This window comes from Lissotriton vulgaris, chromosome 7 (genome assembly GCF_964263255.1).
Source record: "Lissotriton vulgaris chromosome 7, aLisVul1.2, whole genome shotgun sequence".
Classification (NCBI taxonomy): domain Eukaryota; kingdom Metazoa; phylum Chordata; class Amphibia; order Caudata; family Salamandridae; genus Lissotriton; species Lissotriton vulgaris.
In genome coordinates this window covers 547,260,042-547,275,319 of record NC_141695.1, presented here as the reverse complement: position 1 = coordinate 547,275,319, position 15,278 = coordinate 547,260,042, and positions in this window count along the sequence as shown.

Here is a 15,278-nt window from a genome sequence, read left to right as displayed (position 1 = left end):
TTTGTGATCGGCTAGCTTTTTATTAGTACAAATGCAAAGCAGGCAGATTCCTTTTTGCACTAAATGTATCTGAATATTCCCTGAATATTTCAATTTTATTCCTAATTAAGATGTTTTGGTGCCAATTCACAAAGGCATATAATACAATGTTAAACAGTAGCCTAGGAGTATAACTTTACTTAATAAAAAATGCCCTTGTAAATAGGCCTGTAAGTGCTCAGAGCAAACATATCTTCTACCTGTAGCGACAGCCATGCAGAGGCACACTACCAGTCATATAAGTGAAGATTTCCAAGAGGCCAAGACGTCTGAATTGTCAAACGGTCAGGGGCAGAGTCAATCACATGGCTGGCCTGATACATGTTTAAAAGTTCTCCAGCCTACCAACTGTACCAGAAATCTCAAATGTTTCCTTCAACCTATTCCCTCTCTAGTGAGAGTGTATGCAGTGTTAATTTCAGCCCTTAATTTGAACTGGGGATTTCCGGTGCTCGGCACCAGCGCTTAATTGTCAACACTGAAGCTTGTGACAGCCTGCCACATGGTTGAGCTGTCTGGCTAATTTAGAGATGACCACAACAACAGTTAATTAAATATACAAATAAAATGACTATTAACTTCCACCCAAGTCAGTCTTTTAACTTTGGGGGCCTGAAATGCTCCGAATTGTCATACTTGTAGAAGTGCGATGTTTAGTAGTTGTGCTGCAACTATCATTGGCAAAAGACACATAGATGATGGACAGGATGCAGAGAAAATCAAACATTCTCATCCAGTCAATAGATCCGGGTTAAATCCATTGTTCTTTTGCTTACCATGCCACCCCAGTTAAGACCCTGCCATATGCAAATCAGTCTTGACCCTGTGCTTCATGGGAACAGTCCAGACCGAACTGCCAAGCCAAGTCCTCCCTGGACCAGAAACAAGCATCCTGGAACCGGATTCATGGCATCACACCTCATCAGCCAGGCTAATTTGAATCTAGTGGCACAGTGAGCCCAGGACCCACGTCTGGGCATACCCGGCAAACCTAGGGTGAGAAGGCAAAAACCACACAGACGATGGATGGAATGCAGAGAAAATCAAACATTCTTCCCCATTCGATAGATCTGGGTTAAATCTATTGTTCTATGGCTTACCATAGCACCCCAGTTTAGACTCAGCCATATGCAAACCTGTCTTGACCCTGTGCCTCATGGGAGCCATCCAGACCGAACTGCCAAGCCAGGCAATCCCTGGCATGGAAACAAGCATCCAGGGACAGCTTTCAGGGCATTAGCCCTCATCAGCCCAGCTAGCTTGAATCCAGTGGAGATGACACCCCAGAATAGGGCGGCATGGTGAGCAAAAAGAACGATGAATTTAACCCAGACCCTTTGACTGGGGTGAATGTTTGATTTGCTGTACATTCCGTCCATCATCAGTGTGTCATTTGCTACTATCATTGTCAGCATGCCAGGGACAGTGTGGTGCAAGCTGCAGTGGCCCCCTGATGATAGCTCTGGCAGTTATTGCTTTACAAACTAAGCACTGGTTCAGTTCGCATGTTGATGAAATCTCCTACTCCGCCCATTAGTCATTCCATCTCTTCTGGTGGGAATGCACACATACCTCGCTTCATTCACTCCACACGCACCTTGTAGAGAGAATGGCATAAACAAATGTTGATTTGATTTTGAGCATCTTTTGGTGAGGATGTCCTCTGAAACGCCGGGTTGGAGACATTGCCCGAAGCTGCATTTTTCTCTTTTGTTTCCATTCTTCTGGAAGAATGCAGTGCATTCCAGGCTGGATCCCAGGCGTGCAGAGCAACAGTGTCGAGTCAAAATAACACCTGGGACTTAAAGAGCAAGGAAAATAACAACGGTGCATCATTCTGCACCACTCGGGGGCAGAGGCATCCAATGGAACCGCAAGGTGTCTGGGGTGATTGTTGACAGAAGGCCCTGCAAAGCCAATCACCCAAGTCAAAGGGATGTCTTGCTTCAAGAAAGACAAACTAAAGGTTTGTTTTCTTGGAACACATCCGACCCCATTCACCTTGCAATGGTGTAAATAGCTGTATTTAATTTATAACGTGATCCAATGAAAAGCAAAGGGCTGCTGTAGAAAAAATGTCTCTCACCAAGAAACTACTCTAAATGTATGATATAGCACGGACCTGCCTGCCTCATAGGAGCAGTGTTTTACAGAGAAAACATTTTTTGTAAAATAAGCCTCCTAAACACGCGGTGTTGTGTTCTGGAACATTATGGTGTGGAGGTCAGAATTCACAACCTAAGGTTTGATGGGGGGTGGGAGCTAGACAGCATATTGAGCAGTTGGATTTTACGTATTTCCATCTCACATATTTTGTATCTGAGGATAATAAAACCAAGTGATATGTCAAGATTAGTTCAAAATTCAGCCTAAGTGCCAAAGGCGAGGTTAAAACATTTGATACCCAGTTTTCTAGGTTAACAGTTTGGGCATTTGACCACTTCACCTTCCACAGCCTTTGAGTCTCGTGTATTTGTTCCCAGAACGGCTATGCACAACTTGCAAGAATTTTTCTGACAGGTTTGTACCTCCAAAAAGATGGCCAGGCTGCAGGAAGGGTCATACAAATGTAAGATTCAGGCTTTGGAATACGTCGATTTTCGGAGTGCGAAGATGTTGCATTTGGAGGAAGAGTCGGATGCGGTAGAGGTGGATGAGCCACTGAAAGCACGCGCCAGGCTCGAGCCAGACGCCTGGCTCTGGCTCAGCACGAGGTCCTCTTTGATCCTCGAGCCCAAAACTAGCCGAGCTTTAAGGTGGCTTCTGCCTGCCACTCACGCCCATACCATGAAGCGCCAAGATTTAAAAACAAAACATAAACTTTGGGATTAAAAGGGAGAGAAAAGGTAGCCAATTAGTGGGTGAATTTCACAATGTTGAAACAGGAAAATCTAGGACCCCTTCCCCGCTGACCAACTTGTGTGATTTTATCTTACGGAGCCTCATTTCAATTTATTATTAGATCTGGGAGCGACTTCCAATATGGGAGCTCGCGGTGCGCGCTGTAAAAAAATAATCTGGTGCATTAAGGTGAAACACATTTTCTTGTAAAAGAAATGCATTTTTTATTCTAAAGAGACTATCATATTTTCACTTCATGTTTGTTTCATGATTTAGATCCCAGATAGTCCAGGCTCAGCTCGTGTGCTTAGAGAACAGCTGGGTTCTGGCTCCGCTCTCCCTGCTAATTTGTTGGCTCGCGATGGGGGATTCGTCGGTTCTTCCCGGAGAATGACCTAAAAACCTTGGTCCGAACGCTAGTTCTCTCTAGACTGGATTATTGTAATTCTCTTCTGACTGGCCTTCCCAAATCTCACCTCTCCCCCCTCAAATCCGTCCTCCACTCAACAGCTCGCTTCATTTCAGGGTCCAAACAAAGTGACCACATCACTCCTATCCTGTCTTCACTTCGATGGCTTCCAATCGAGGCTAGAGCTATCTACAAAACGGCATGCATCACCCACAAAGCATTGCAGTCTTCCTCCCCTCGCTATCTGGTGAATAAACTGAAATTGTCTGGAGGCTAAAGACCTTCTCGGAATGCGGAATAGTTCCTTCTTGAGCCCCCCTCTTTCAAAAGGGAAAAATTGATGGCAACAATCGTTCTCAGGCAATGCGGTGAGAATCTGGAACTCGCTTCCTCCTTCGCTCCATGCCATCACCTCCATCCAGATCTTCAAAGCGGACCTCAAATCTCTTCTTTTCCAAAGACACTTTCAGAACTAATTCCCTCCTTCTCAGACCCCACCAGGAAGTTCTTTAGTCATTGTAAATTTGTCATATATATAACACTACTGGACAACGGAGAAACAGTTGCCCTCATCCTACTTGACCTCTCCGCCGCCTTCGACGCGGTCTGTCATAGCACCCTCATACAACGCCTCAGCAACATCGGCATACAAGGAAAAGCCTTAGATTGGATCATCTCGTTCCTCGCCGGCAGAACCCAGAGAGTCCGACTCCCCCCATTAAAATCAGAGGCCACCAAAGTCATCTGCGGAGTACCACAAGGATCATCACTCAGTCCCACCCTCTTCAACGTTTACATGAGTCCCCTCGCATCCATCGCGCGACAACACAACCTCAACATCATCTCCTACGCTGATGACACCCAACTGATCCTTTCCCTTACCAAAGACCCTAACACCGCCAAAACCAATCTTCATGAAGGCATGAAAGAAGTAGCCGAATGGATGAAAAACAGCCGCCTAAAACTTAACTCAGACAAAACGGAAGTCCTCATCCTAGGATCATCCCCCTCTGCCTGGGACGACTCATGGTGGCCATCGGCCCTGGGCATGGCACCCATACCCACAGACCACGCACGTAACCTGGGCTTCATCCTAGACTCCTCCCTCTCGATGACCAGACAAGTCAACGCTGTCTCATCCTCTTGCTTTAACGTACTTCGTATGCTCAAAAAAATCTTTCGTTGGATCCCCACCGAAACAAGAAAGACTGTCACCCACGCTCTGGTCACTAGCCGACTGGACTATGGAAACACCCTCTACGCCGGAACCACTTCCAAATTACAGAAAAAACTCCAACACATCCAAAACGCATCAGCCAGGCTCATATTGGACAATCCGCGCCAAGCTCACATTACCGGTCACCTGAAAGACCTCCACTGGCTTCCCGTCAACAAGAGAATAACGTTCCGTCTCCTCACCCACGCACACAAGGCCCTCTACAAACTAGGACCCGAATGCCTCAACACACGACTGTCCTTCTACACACCGACCCGCCAACTAAGATCCTCCAATCAAGCCCTCGCTGCAGTTCCACGCATCCAAAGATCCACCATGGGAGGAAGATCCTTCTCCTACTTGGCGGCCAAAACCTGGAATTCTCTCCCCACTCACCTCCGCCTTACCCAGAACCACATTTCCTTCAGGAAGGAACTTAAAACCTGGCTATTCGATAAATAATGCACCCCCTTCCCCCAAGTGCCTTGAGACCCTCTGGGTGAGTAGTGCGCTATACAAATTCCTGAACTTGAACTTGTTCCTTTTACCTTCCTTGTTTTGTTTCTATGGCCTGCTATTTTTCGCCAGAAAGCTCTTTAGTCATTGTAAATTTGTCATATATATTCATATTTACGCCCATACATTCTGTGCTTGCTGTGTTTGAGATTGTGTTCCTTTTGCCTGCGTCGTTTTGATTCAATGGCCTGCTACTTTTGTTTTGTTTCATTCCTGTAACAGTTCTCTCATGTAAAGTCCGCGCTTTATAAAAATGCATTAAATAAATAAATAAAAAGGATATTGTCCCTGACCACATCTGGGAATGGAACAGAGGCGTGAAGAGCACTCAATCCACGAAATGGCTCATGCACTGAAATGGTTGCAACGTTTTAGCAAAGGAGGGAAAGGAAGCCAGATCAAGGTGGCAAGAGTGAAATTGTGGATGGTGTAAAAGCAGGGAAAGAATGAGAAGCGGAATTTGTGGGAAGTCCAGAGTAAAGACAGAAAAATAGAGACTCCGGAAATGGGTAGCGTAGGTGCTGTATTGTTGCAACTTTTATATGTCCTACGAGGCATCCCATTTGGGAAAATGCACCTAGCATGCTCCTCTCACATACGCCCACTCCAATATATCCTGGAGAAGGAGATTTAAAATCGGGGCGACTCCTCCAATAGAGGAAGAGCGTCCCCCACTGGCTCAGAGCCAGCAGCTGAAATATAAAACGATATTTTAATATCAGGTTTTTTCTTCAGCTGCTGGCTGAGCCAGCATGTGCAGGGAGGCGCGGGGTCGGGCCAGGGGAGGGGGGAGGAGGTGTGGTAGGTGACCTTTTAGGTGTGCATGTCAGTTTGGACGGGCGGCCGTCTTAGGATGACCTAACTGAGATGCGCACATAGGTTTCTCCAACCCAGCTGTATTGCACAGCTGGGGTTCGAGAAACAGCACAAACTCCTTGTGTCTGAGCTAGCTTTGATCCAGCCCACTCAGGCCAATCCCACGCTGCTCTCATGCTTGTCAGCAGTGCAGGGATTGGATGGAGAGTCCGTGACGCTGTCAAAGGGACTGCTGGGATCATGAAGTGGAAGCAGAGGAGAGCAAGGCAGACAGCAGCGCCAGGTTAGTTAAAACATTGTTTTTATTATTAATCACCCACCTCATGAGCTGTCCCCGCACCCCACCTCCACCCGCCCCACCACTCTAAATCAGTGTCGGCCGCCGCTGCTTTCAACCTGTTCTCCGTGATTTCAGGAGCAGCCCGTAAAGCCGACCGTCATCCTCAAGTGCCACAATTTTCCTGCAGTGAACAGCTGCAGAGGTGGATAACTGGAGAAAAAATCCATGAACCTCGGTGGGTTTGGAAAGTTGGAATCGTCTGAAGAGAAGGCTCTGACCAAAGCTTCAGGCATATCCATCATATCGTCCCCTGTCAGGCCCCGTTGATGATGACCCTGTCTCCTGGAAAATATCTGCAATTAATACACTTATAAAATCGCTTTTTCACAAGATTTTCAAGAACATTCCACCTTTCTCATTTGCTGGTTTTGAAAGAGAAGGCTTCCACACGTGACTGTCTTTGATACAGACTGTCTTGGCTCAGAATTTGAGGAAGGTAGGTGACTGAGTGATTTAAATATTCTGACTAGCTCTCTCTCTCTCTGGAACCAGACCTGTCTCAGTTCCCTGCCTGCCCTGTATTCCCTTTCCTCGTTCTGAGTACTTTTGTGCCAAGTCATCTGGTTTTCATAAGCCTTTACAGTCCAGCCTCCCTAAGGATCCTAACATCACAAATTAGCGGTAAGGTGAGCTTGACAATATGGGGACGGGATGCAGAATGAACAGGCCAAAGTGAGAGGAAAAGCCAGGTTTATTAGGACTATTATATAGCTGAAACTTATATACATTACAACATATGTAAGAAACCCCCCTCACTGATACAACTGATGAAGCTAAACCCACCCCCACTTTTATACATCCCCCAAAATTAACAACCCAATTAACCATCCAAACGTTCATTGCTATCCCCTTTTCTTGTCATTCATCGTCCTTTTTCTTGTGACCTACCCTCACTCCCCTGTATTCCCCCACAAAGTCAGCCCTGCCACCTGCCCTAAAGTGACAACTAAAACCTCAACCCCAACCTGAAAACCAATAAAGCAAGCCATAGACAACCATGCATGCTATTACGCAAAAACATGGAGAAGGAGTAAGGGGCCAAAGAACCCGCTGCCTGGCCTACCTACAGGACAACAAAGCCCTAGGGCAGTACCTAACTATCCGCGGATTCCCTAACGGTCACCAGAGCCCCTCCCCTGGCACCCAACTGTCCAATCCAGTACCACCTGGGTCATGGAATGAGGCACCCATCTTAGGCATACAGTGGGTAGACACCCCAACAGATACCATCGACAGGAGTCCACATGGGGTGAGATCACTCAGAATTAAAAGGCCCAGATAAGCACAAAAAGCTGCTTTATTAGGACAGGTATGTAGCTGAAGCATATATACGTTACAACATATGTAAGAAACCCCACCACAGTAATACAAGTAACCAGATTAACCCCCACATTAATATACCTCCACCCCAAAAAGAACAACCCCCAACAAATCATCCAAACATTCACTGCCATCCCCTTTTCATTTCATTCACCATCCGTTCACACGTGACCCAACTGTCCTTCTCCTGTACTCCCCCTGCCAACACCTACCTTACAACCTAGTGCAAGATACCTTTGCTTTTCTGCCACCCAGGAATATCACTGAACAGGAGTTTTTCCCCTTTCCCTCCCCCAAACTCAGTTGCATTGTGTATGACTGCTGTCACCCCAAAATCCTTCATAACTAATGTAGCTCAGACAGGCTGTTGCCCAAACAGCCATGACCTCTATAGCATCATCTACTCACCACCAACTTCAGTTGTGTAGTTCCTATAAACCTATATAGGATCTGCACGGTTAGACAAAAAAAATACACTGTAGGATTGGTGTCCAGACTGGTTCTAGACACCCCGACCGGGAATGTTAGCCTGTATACCAGCTAGCTCTCAGTGCCACTAGAAACCCCTCTTACCAAGGAGAGAATAGTTCTTGGCAACTATCGAACATGACTACCCTGATCCCTCAGGATTGTGGAAACAGTGTGATACTTTTCGCTCAGTCACTCGTGCTCACTTTGTCTTCAGAGAGATACACAGAATAAACAGTGGGGACGTTTTTTCAATAAGCATTTATTGAACCAGCATCATTCTAGTGTAAAATAGGTGTGCTGAAAGAATCATTAGACTGAAACAAATATAAATGATTAGAAGCATCAACAGAGGAAAGAGGATGGTAGATGTCTACCATCGTGCTAAAACAATGAATACAGGCAAGTATATAAAATACATGACAGTAATTAATACGTTCTTCTATGATGCAACCCTAACGAGGTGTACCTAGCATGTATGTGGGTGTAAAACCAGGAGTCCCTCGAGGATAAAGTCAACCTTATTACCTGAAGTGAAAGACTGTGGGACCCCGTCTTGGTCTCGAGATGGACACCCCGCGAGGGATGTCAGACGAGGGATGTCAGACTGCGAGGGATGTCAGACTGCGAGCTGGATTGTCTGCGTGTAGGAATCTCAGCGTCTTGCGTCAGTGTGTCGGCATGGAATTCCTTTTCTCCTCTGACTACCTCAGCAAGATATGGTGTTTCTATACCCAAAGTGGTACCCTCAGGGGTTCTACCTTACTGTGTTATGTCGGAGTTAGGATGACGGAAAGAATGACCCTTATACATCGATATTATGCAGGAGATGGTAGTCCTGCTGAGTTTCCAAGTATCCTCATGCATAATGGATGAGGCCAGTTTTCAGGGAAAACCCTACATTCTGTAAGCAGTATCGTAACTAGGTAAAAGGTCAGTCCCAAGAACCATTATGTAGTGTAATGGTAGGGGAGAATATAGGTGAAAGGTTAGGTGACTACCTCAGCCTATATTGGGGTACCTATATAAAACATAACACTTCTTTGCTAAACGGTCCTGTATGTCTTACAAGTACAAATTTTTTCCCCATAAAAGGCAAATGTGCCATTTCCTGGTGATAGAACATGACATCTTCCTTTGTAATATCCCCATGCTGCATCAATCCTATTCTCCTATCTCGGCAAAAACATTGAGGTTCTCTGTTCCACTGTGTTATATTTAACAGCCCTCACCAGACTTTCTTAGCAATCTGTACCACCAAAAAGATATAAGTCCCTTATCACATTCTTCCAATCATGTCCAATTTCTTTTTCATCACCTTTAACAAACCCAGACCAGACAGTTGCACCAAATAACTTTCTCCTAAATGTATTTTCAATGCACGGTCTTGTACTCACCCAAATTAGATAAACATGGACACAATTGTCCCCACTTTGACCTTACCATTCAATTTTAAACTGAGTTGATTGAAAGCCCGGGTTCTTCCCATCAGATCGAGCTTCTGCTTGTTTCGCTGCCCATTTAACAAAATAAATGGCTGCGGATCCAAATGGAAAAGATTGTCGCACAGGGTCACGTCACACAATCTGAAAACGAAAGGCAGCATGTTACTTCTGATTCATGACACTTCTTTGGTATGCCTAATATAATGCAATCAACTTTCTAATGACCACCTTCCGAGCCACATGACATCCCTCATTGAATACCCCAGTCTATTGGCCTCAGACAGCACTCCAATCCTGAAAAAATGCATATAAAATTCATTAGGTTACTCTCGGCAAGCTAGAAATCACTGATGTGAGGGCGGTTGCATTTAATTGGATAAAGAGTTGATATACAGGAGTCACATTTCGAGATCTTCCCTCCCCTGAGGTTGATTATTATGACCAGTGGGGGACGCTGTTGTTACCTGGAAAACAGTTGTTGCCAATACTAATTATTACAAATTATTGGATGGGGGCACTCTGATGATTTTCATCTTTGATGAGGGCAGATATAAAAAATGTTTGGTCAAGCTCCATCCGGGCTCTGAGGAGTACATCCATTTCTCCTCTTTTGCTTATTTGAGAAACTAGGGCTGTCGGTAGGCTGCGTTGTCCTGAGGAAGACCCTATCTGATGTATCTATATACACACATTTCCACAAGGTCGAAACACAATGCAAAACAGTCTCATGTCCAGGCACACTATAGCTAGGAATTAACAAGGCAGTGCATGTTATAGTGAAAGATCAGAGAAGGACACAGAATCTATGTTATTGTCTTTTTTTTAGTTTGAATCTGAAATGTCACGTATTTCACTTCTTATCACTTGAGTCACATATTGAATTGTCTCTGTATTGTTATTGTGTCTTTATGGTTTATATCTGCCAGCCTGTATATATTGACTTTGAAAAATAAATGTATGCAAAAGATATCAAATCAATTTAAAGATAGAAATAAATTAATGTATTTTTGGTAAATGGTTGGAAGTGTGGTGCGTTCAAGTTTGTTTACTATGCTGAACGTATTTTTGAAGAAATGTTTTGGTTCTAAATAAGCACCTCCCTGTGCTTACCCAACGAACCACTTGTAGCTTTACATAATGTGGTGCCAGCATCCCCACAGCGACAGAACCTCAGTCAGAGGCCTAACAGGGGTAGGTGTCAGGATGCTGTAGTAGGTGTCAGGATGCTGACAACTATGCCATTTAAAATCAATAAAAATGCCTGATTCCACCAATTTGCACAGCCCAAGGGTAGATCACTGGACAGTGTGGAATGTAGTGGTGACACATGGCACAGACTTGCTCCTGGTCAAAGTTGGTCTGATGCACAGCTTACCTGAACCCTAATTCATGATCCATGTGAGTGTGACTCAATAGACTCAATAAATGTCAAATCATTCTGTGACCAACTACATGAAATCCTCTAGGAGGATATTAATAAAACAACCTTTAAAGGTAATCACACTGTGAGGGTATTATGCAAGGTATGGGATATTTCACTCATTTGTGTATGCTGCAGGCAAGAATCTTGTATGGCAATGTAAAGCATTGCAAATAAATACTGTGTGAACAAGTATATATGTTTTGTGAAAGCATAGAACTGTAGAATGATATTGGTGTAGATTAAATGGTCAGGTGACAGGTGCCGAAGGTGAGCCAAAGGCAATGCCAGATGCGCCCATCTGCACCTAAACCAAGCCCAGCACCAGGAACCCTGACCGTATGACCACCCACAGGTACTCCACCACTGAACTCTGAGTCCTGGACACTGCAACAAATGCTGCCTCACTTCTCCTCACTCAACAGCAGGGCTGTTCACCTGCCACCGCTGTCTGTTCATCTGCAACTCAGGAACTCCCGCCTTCACAGATACCCGCACCACTCTCACTTCGCCAACCGCAACCTCCCCCCCCGCCCGCTGGTGGGACTTCTCCCATGCCTCCAGTCCAATACCCGATCCTTCTTCTCTGCAAACATGCCACCGAAGCCTGGAACACTATCACCACTTAAGCCCCTGACGCGATTGTCATCACAGAGACCAGACTCAACCTCTCCTTTGCCCCCTACATCACCACTGCAACGCTCAATGGCTACAAGATAGCACACCAAAACTGCACCAAAAAACACGGCGGAGGCATCACCATCATCCACAAAAAAACAATACGATATACCACCACTAAGGACGATTTCACACAAACCATGGAACCCCTCAATTTCCAAATTCACACCATTGACAGAACGACCATCAGAGGCACTCTCGCCTACAGACCCTCCAGAACCACACACTAGTTACTGAGAGGCCATCACTGAATTCATCGCCCCACTACCCATCAAGGCCAAGCACTTACCTAGTAAAGTGCACTGAGTGTGCCAGGGCTGGTAATTCAAATGCTACTAGCGGGCCTGCAGCACTGGTTGTGCCCCCACATGAGTAGCCCTAAAATGGTGTCTCAGGTCTGGCACTGCAGTGCCTGTGCGCAGTCTGTGAACTGCTATGGTGCCATGGTGTCCTGGCCAGTGTGCACACTTGCCAGGCCTGACCCTTCCCTTTTATTACACATTGGACACCCCTATGGTAGGCCCAAGGGACCCCCCTGGGCAGGGTGCAGTGTATGTGAAAGGTGGGACATTTACTAGTGTGGGTTCCATGTCCTGACAGTGAAATACTGCCAATTTCATTTTTCACTATTGAAAGGCCATCTTGCCCATAGGACAGAATGGGAAATGCTGTTTTCCATGTGTACCTGCTATCTCCCCATAGGAGCAAGATGGGAAGCTGAAAACTGGTATCCCTGAACTCAGAATTTGATAACGCATCTTTTAGTCCCCGAGGCAGCCCGCTTAATCCCCTAACTTAAAATGCGCCACAGGACGCATTTGCACACTTGTCACATCAGGCCCCGCACCCTCCCTGCACCACTGTGCAAACGTGTCCTGTGGCCCATTTTAAGTTGGGGAATTAAGCCCCCTTGAATCCCGAGGGTTCCTGGGGGGCAACTAGCCCACCAGGTACCTCTAATAAGCCCCAGGATGCTGCTTTGCAGAGAGGTGGTCAAAGGCCACGCCCCCGTTTTACACAACTCTGCAACGCAGCTTGTGGCACTTACTGGAGGTAGCTGGTGGGCTAGTTGGCCCCCAGGGACCCTCAAAGGGACTTAATCCCCCCAATTTACAATGCACCAGGGGGTGCGTTTGCACAGTGGTGAAGGGGGGTGTGGCCTGATGTGACAAGTGTGCAAAATTAAGTCTCCTTGAATCCTGAGCATCCCTGGGGACCAACTAGCCCACCAGGTACCTCCAGTAAGCATCACAGAGCTGCGTTGCAGAGAGGTGTAAAAAGGGGCTTAAGACAGACTTAAGACAAACTTAGGACAGACTTAAGACAGACTTAAGACACAATCCTAACTTTACTACTACTAAATGCCTTCTGTGAATACCAAAAGTAGTAAGTTTAGGATTTTGTCTTCAGTTAGTTCTGTGAATTGGGCCCTCCATTTTTGTCCTCACTCTCAGGGTGAAAAAAATCATCTTAACTCTGCAGCAGTGCCACCCTTCACTTCCTTTGAGGTAATGTCAAAGAAACTCATTATAGTTCTTTCACGCTCTCATCATTTCAGAACGGAAGCATTTTCAATATTATATACAACGAAGCCATAGTAGTTGCTTATTTAACTTCTGCACCTAACATCCATTGGCAAAGCCAATAGTCTTGGCTCCTTGTGGGTGTGATGTTATTTGTTGTATGATATATCTGGGTGCAAGTTGGGAAAAACACTATGCTGAGCACAGATTTTTAGCTTGGGTGCTTTTAAGCCATGCCCTTAATTACATCGATTGTCTCAACGCATCTGAACTAAACAAAATGTCTTGGTCTCACATCTATGAGAAGATTATGGGCCATATGTATCATAGTTCCGTTTTGCGATTCCTAAATAGCGATTTTTAAGGAATCGTTATTTAGGAATCGCAAAATGGTATGTATGAAGAAAATTGCTTTTCATTAGAGAGTCCTTAAGCTTCCTTAATTGCGAATTCGCATTTTGTGAATTCGCAATTAAGGAATAATTTCCAATGCATTCCTATGGGCCCGGAGGCCCATGGGAATGATTTCCAAATAATTCTCAAATTGCGAATTCGCAATTTGCTAATCGCAATTTGAGAATTATTGCAAGGGTGCAGGGGTGTCTCAAGGACACCCTGCTGCACCCCTGTAAATTACATGTGTGTGCATATGGTGCACATACATGCCCAAAGGGCATGTATGTGCCTCATATGCCACCCTCACAAATGCACAATTGTGCATATTTACAAGAAATCGCAATTCTTAAAAGCTTCATACATAGCATTTAAGGAATCGCAAAATTGCGATTCCTTAAATGCTATGGCAAATTAAGGAATCGCAAGTATTTGCGATTCCTTAAGATGCGATTGTTTCATACATATCAAATCATGCAAAATACCCTTTTGCGATTCGCAAAGGCCGAAAATCGGCAAATTTCGGCCTTTGCGATTCACAAAAGGCTTGATACATATGGCCCTTAATCTTTTATTTTTAATAAATGATTTTTTTGTTCATGAGTTTGGTTTGTAATTTCACCAAATTTGCATTTTATAAGGCATTATATACGCAACATTTACATTAATCACAACATAAAAAGCCACAAATGTTATATACATTTTCAATCAAAATTCACTCATAACTCAGTCATCCTATCTACCATACAACCACAGACAACATATAATCAATCATAAATTTACACTGGAATGACACTATTCACAGAAAGCCATGTAATCATTTTTTCCTTTTTTTTCAATTATGCAAATCAATTTTGTATAACTTTTGGCTATAGTAGTCTACGCGTTTCGAACCCGAGTTGTTGTAGAGTTCTCATCAGGACCAGAATCTGTGAAGAAAGGAAAAATAACCTTTCTTTAAAATCATCATTTCATTGTGAACCTCTCTTGCTTTACCTCCATCACTGCAAGCCCTTTATCTCTTACCTCTGAAATTCAGAGTTCATGTGGCTGAAATTGGCAATCAATCACATCTAGTTGACGGGAACCTATGCAAAGACTTCAATTACTAATCAAGTGCTCAACTTGCATACTCTGTCACTCTACTAACTATCAATGACTTACTTGTATGTTTGTTGTCGGTGATTACTTTGTGGGCACTCTAGCTCTGTGGGACGACAACAAGAGCTTTGGTCGCTCCTTTTTGATTTGGAACCGAACAGAGTGTGTGCGGGTGTTCTATCTGATTCCGCCGTATACCGCTGTCTGGCTGCAAGTGCAGAAAAAAAGGGGGGGGGGGCAATGAGTACTTGCCAGATCTTGCGGCAGGACGGCTACTAATCTAGCTCATCCGACGGTGGTATTGGACGCCAACAACCAAATTCATTGGACCGGGACTTGTACCTGACTCTGTCTTAGGCAGCCAGTCTTGTTGTTCTTCCTCCTTAGTCAGTCGCTTGCGGGCTATTGGCAACGGGCTTCCGGGTCTGCAAGGGATCAAGGGAAATGTAGTCTGGGAATTGTTTTGGCTCAGTTTATATACTGTATGCGCGATGTTTTCCGTCTTTTCCGTTTTTATTAAAGACACTAGCTTTGCGTTCCATTATTATAATGAGTGCCCATATGCCAGATGTTTTTACCTTTTCTCCGTTTATAATACTTATATTAACTGTTCATATTCGGTGGGTCCGCAAGGGATCTCGGGAATTGTAGTGTGGGAGTTGTATGCGCGATGTTTTGCATCTCCTTTGTTTTTAATAAGGCACGGAATTTGCATTACAAAATTGAACTTATATTGAGTGTCCAAATGCGCGA